The sequence below is a fragment of the Tupaia chinensis genome, unplaced genomic scaffold (assembly GCF_000334495.1).
Source record: "Tupaia chinensis unplaced genomic scaffold, TupChi_1.0 Scaffold145659_1, whole genome shotgun sequence".
Classification (NCBI taxonomy): Eukaryota; Metazoa; Chordata; class Mammalia; order Scandentia; family Tupaiidae; genus Tupaia; species Tupaia belangeri.
The window spans coordinates 1,978,903-1,984,676 of record NW_006205516.1 but is presented as its reverse complement, the minus strand read 5'-3'; the positions used below and the strand labels follow the sequence as shown (position 1 = coordinate 1,984,676).

The 5,774-nt window shown below is 40.8% G+C and overlaps 1 pseudogene; it reads left to right on the top strand.

Moving 5' to 3' along the window:
- Nucleotides 1-2,109, top strand: part of LOC102476894 (mediator of RNA polymerase II transcription subunit 7-like) — a 109,350-nt pseudogene extending 107,241 nt beyond the window's left edge.
- The last annotated feature ends 3,665 nt before the right edge of the window (nt 2,110-5,774 follow it).

Genomic DNA, 5,774 nt, shown 5'->3' with positions numbered 1-5,774 from the left:
TCCCAACTCTTCTACTCCTTTTCTGGCTGTGTGATATTAGGAGAAATCATTTAACCGCTCTGATCCTTAGGTTTCTCATAAAAATCACACATACGCACACACACACACACACACACACACTTTTTTTTTTTAACTTTTTTTTTTTTTTTAGAGATTTTCACTGTAGGGCGCGTGCGCTCACCAGACAGACAGAGAGAGACATAGAGACAGAAAGCGAGAAATCACCCCCCAGGGGGGATGGTCACGCCGCAATCCCTTCTCCTCCATTCTCCTCTCGGGATCTTGGGCACGCACGCACACGCGCCCGGCGTGAGTTTTAAGCCACCGGGTCCGGGACACGAACCACGGTCGACTACGTGGGAGTCCAGCGACATAGCCATTACGCTAACTGCTGGTTCCCACACTTTTGTAACTATACCACAGGGCTGTTGCGAAGACCAGATGAGATGGGGCATGTTCAGGGTGGTATGCCCATAGACTATTGTGAAAATCCAATGAAATAACACAGAACATTTAGCACCGTATTAGCACCATATTTGGTACACTAATGACACTTAATAAAGGTTTGATTATAATAATAATTCCTATTACTGAAGCATAGGTTTTCTGGGCTGTCTAGGAGAGAAGGGTGATTCCTTTGCCTATAACCCCTTATCATCTTTCCTCGCCCCTACCCCTAAGTTCCAATTAGAATTACAAGGCAAAGTTAGTAAAAGAAACTTTCAGGCTGAAGTGAGCGACCCATATTCATTCTTCAGATTGAGAAAGGCTATTCCCAAATGGCGTGGTTTTTTTCCTCCCTCTGCAACGCCCCCCGAAATGGTACAGCGATGAGGTTCAAGAAAATGGTACATAAACAACAAGCTAATTATTTCCAAAGGAAATGAATACTCATATAATTTAATGCAGGTGGTGCTTAATAAACAACCCTTTCACTAAGTAAACAAAAGAGGGAAACTGTGAGTAATTTACAGACATCTAAGTGAAATCGCTTATGGTGCCTGATGCGTGTAAGTCCTAAGACTTATATTCTATCTGTTTTACTGCTCACCTCCCAGATATGTGCCATTAGAAGAGTTTGGCAATACAAACACATGAAAATATCCTTAATCAACTGCATATGTGTAGATCCTGCACTTTGCTTAAAGAGGTGGATAAAAAAGAATTGGAGTCACTTGTTTATGCACTTGGGCAGCTGTGCTGTTGGACCAATGCCACTCTGATTCCCCACTGAAACAAAGGAAGCAAACTGTTTTCAAGAAAATAACGCCTAACACTTTGGCCAAACAGTTGTCTCCAAGTGTTATCCTCCTTAAAGAACACTGCAATAATTATGAATGTATGATTAAACGACATTTGAAAAGATTACCTGTGCGTGTGTGAGATGTTTAACTTTTCTCATTTTAAGCCACCAGTACAGTGGTCATTTACTTGGGCTTTAAAGGGCAACGCCTGACATTTGGTCTTTGGTGGATTTAACAGGCCGCTTGTAAGCTTAAAGGTTTTGCCTGGTTTGAAATCAGGTTTTATCACAGAGGCTATTTGCAACTTTATGCTCTGTCTCCCAGAAATGTCAGTGTTTGCCTTTTGCTCTGAACTGGGCATAGCAACTCAAGGTTTATCCCTGAGTAGCTCTGAAAATAGAAGATCCTTGGCCTTAGGTCGATGTACTTAACCTCCCACAAACAACCCGTATGAAGCATTCATTTGCGCTCAGGGTGCGATAAGGCTTCTGGATGACTGAGCAACAACAGTCTTGGGAGAGACTAAATGTTCGTAACGCTCAGTCACATTGTAAATTGCCAGCATGCTTTTCTTTATTCTCTTCCTAGTCGAAGAAAAACGTATTTTGATAATAAGCTTGAGAAATACATTTTCTATGGATTCTGTGGAAATAACTATCTCATTCGGTATGGGAAGTTAAACCTCAGCTGGGCTTGCACTGCAGCTTGGCAGGCTTCTTCTTTACTCCCTAGGGAATTTCTTAGAACAGTTGTTCTAAATCCAAACTGTTTCCACTGCTCTCAAGCCCCCAGTCCTAACCCAGCTGTCCCTCTTCTCACAGATGACCTCACCACCTACTCCACTGCAAAAATTGCAGCCATGTAGCTTCCTTCAAGCCCCCTCCAGCTTCAAATTGCATAGTTACATGGCCCTTTTGCCTGTAGTCTACTACAACCCCTCTGTCTCAAAGAAAGTGGTATGTCTCTTTTTCCTTGCCAAGGCTATGTCTTCTACTTAGACACTTGATCCCATCCCCTCTCCATTCCTGAGAAAAATTGTTCCATTAGCTATTTTTAGTAGTTCCTTCCCCATGGTCTATATTCAGGGCTCCCCCGAGTTTAGCCCAAGTTACCATCCAACTTCTCACCTTCCTTCCACAAGCCACTCTTCTCACTGACTCCTTTCTCAGCCTTAGTTCATCTCTAACCCCTTGTAACCCTGCTTCCACCCTTCACTCCAATACACTCTATTCAAGCTCTGTCTTGAAAGTCAGCAATGACCTAATAACTGGCAGATTCAATGGCTTTTCCTAGAATTCACCCTGCTTGACCTTGCAGCAGCTTTTAGCAATGTTGATTACCTCATCCCTCTTAACAGTCTCTCCCTGACTCCCATGAAATTACCCTCATTTTTCTCCTCCCTCTTTGCCACCAATTTGTCACCTTTGTTGGCTCTTTTTCCTCTGTCTATCCCTGAAATGTAAGCATTCTCCATTGGCTCTGGCCTTGGCCCTCATCTTTTCTATATTGTCTCCTTTGATGAATATATTCACCTTTTCTTTTGATTAATTAATAAATTTTTGTTGCAGTGAGCTGAATTAAGTATTCCAGGCAGCTACTTGAGATGGTAATTCCTCATATTCAATTATCTTCTCTATGTGGATGGCCACCTAATCCCTCATTCATTCATGTATTCATCCATCAATTATTTACTGAGTGCACACTACAAAATAGAGTGACTATAGAATTTATCATTCTAAGGACCAGTAGATGGCATAATGGTTATGTCACTGGACTCCCAAGTAGTCGATCACAGTTCAACTCCCAGACCCGGTGACTTAAAACTCATGCTGGGTGCATGTACATGCATGCCCTCCCCAGAAGAAAACAGAGAAGAAGGGATTGTGGTGTAGCCATCCCCCCTGGGGGGGAACTTCTCACTTTTTGTCTCTCTGTCTCTGTCTCTCCAGCGAGTGCATGTGCCCTATAGCAATAATATCTCTCTAAAAAAAAGCATTTATCATACTAGTGGGACATTTTGAGCAAGAAAGGCAGCACTGTTAATACCTACATCAGAGAACATGTATAAACCAAATTGTCCTGGGCAAATGAAACATATGGTAACCCTAAGTAGAATATTCTCCAATTATTGTGAAGTTACAAAGTAAATCAAAATTCATCTTGCCTTCAAAGACCATTTAGTCTAGTAGAGTGATAACATATGCACAAAAACAATACAATTAGAAAGTGATAAATACCTTGAGAACAGTACAGTTAAACCTACACTGGGTTTTCAAGATAAGAAGATTTATTTTCACCTTGAAGAATAAGAAAAAGCTGGGGCTGGCAAATGGGGTGGTGGTTAAAGGCACTGGACTCCCACATGGCTAAGTATAATAAATAAAGTTAAAATAAAATAAATAAAAATGAATAAGAAAAAGCTTTGGGGAAGTGACATTCAAGTAGCCCTTGGACACATGAAGATGGTGGGAGTTCCAGCTGGAAGGAACAGTATGAGCAAAGTCCTATTCATGTTTCCTTCATTCATGTGCTGCAAAAGAGGGCCACATCTAAGCAGATGCTATTCACATTGTTGGTAATTTATTATTTGAAATTTTTCATAGTTTAATAGTTTTTTTGGGGGGTTATCTATTTATTTAGTACAAAGTAGATGGCAGGAGAATGCCATTTTCTTTTTTTTTAATTTTCCAGAGGGCATAAGCACTCACCAGAGAGAGATACATTAAGAGAGAGAGAGTGAAAAACCAGCCCCCATGGGGATGGTCACAAAACAATCTCCTCTCCTCCGTTTCTCCCTCCTTTGGGGATTTTGGGCATGCACATACACATGCCTGGCATGTTTCTCAAGCTGCTGGGTCCAGGACTCAAGTCATACAGTTAGCCATGTGGAATCCAGACATATTAACCACCATGCACCAGCTGCCTGAGAATGCCATTTTCTAACAACTGGTATATTACAACAATTTTCTGACAGATGGTAATAAAGTGTTTTGAGGAAGAGGCATCCTTTTCTATTTTGCACCAAGAATCCATATGAGCCCCTGATGATCCTAAGTATGTGCAAAAGCATAAAAGTGAACATCATGCAGTATAAATAGGACAGAGGGTACATCATTCTGAATAAAACATGGGGTACATGAAAAGACACAGAAAAAAAAATGAAAATGTAGATTCAGACCAGATTGTGAAGGGCCATGGGCATCAATATAAAGAAAGTCAAACTGTAGTCAGTGGGCACAGGTCAAAGGGTTTTAAGAAGTTACCTTGGGCTAGCAGCTGTTGTGAAGGTTAAAAAGGCTGGATCCCACATGGCCAACTGTACAGTTTTAGTCCTGGACCTGGCAGCTTGAAAAACATGCCAAGTTCATGTGTATGTGTGCCCAAAATCCCAAGAGGAGAATAGAGGAGAAGGGACTGTGACTTAGCCATCCCCCTGGAATAGGTGATTTTCTACCTTCTCTCTCTCTCTCTTTCTCTCTCTCTGTCTGCTTTCTATCTCTCTGCCCCTCTCTATCTCTCCGGCAAGTGCACGCACCCTATAGCAAAACTCTGTCTCTAATTTAAAAAAAAAGAAAAAAAGAAAGAAAGTAAAAAAAAAAAAAAAAAAAAAAAAATTTATGTTGGAAACAACATATGAAATAGTTTCAAAAGGCAAGGAGAGACCAGTTAAAACGCTATTAACCTTCTAGTATAAGCCAACATTTCCCAAAGCAAGCTCTGTGGAGTTAAGTCTGCAGGCATATCTTATTGTATTGCACTTTGCAGATAATGCATTTTTTACAAATTCAAAGTTTGTGGCAACCCTGCTTTGAGTGCATCTATTGGTACCATTATTCCAACAGCATATGCTCACTTCCTATCTCTCTCACATTCTGACAATTCTCACAATATTTCAAACTTTTTTTTTAGCATTCTTCTATTTCTTATCAGAAGCTGTGATTGGTGATCTTTGATGATACTCCTATAATTATTTGGGGGCACTATGAACCATCCCCATATAAGACAGCTAACTTAATAAATGTGTGTGTTCTGCTTGCTCCACTGAGCAGTCATTCTCTCATCTTTCTCTTCTCAGATTCCCTAGTCCCTAAGACACAATATTGAAATGAGGCCAATCAATACCCCTACAATGGCCTCTAAGTGTTTAAGTGGAAGGAAGAGTTGTATATTCTCATTTTAAATCAAAAGCTAGAAATGATTAAGCTTAGTGTGGAAGGCATGTTTGAAGCCAAGACAGGCTGAAAAGTAGGCCTGATGTACCAGTTAGCCAAGTTGGGAATGTAAAGGAAAAATCCTTGAAGGTAATTAAATTAAAAGTGCTACTGCAGGGGCCAGCAGGTGATATGGTGGTTGAGGCGCTGGACACTACCAGATAGCTGACCGCGGTTCGAGTCCTGGACCTGGTGGCTTGCTTTCTCACTTTCCCTCTGTGTGTGTGTGTGTATGTGTCTCTGGTCAAATTAAAATAAATGAGTGAACAAATAAAAATTAAAATAATTTTTTTTAAAAAAGTGCTATTGTAGTGAATAC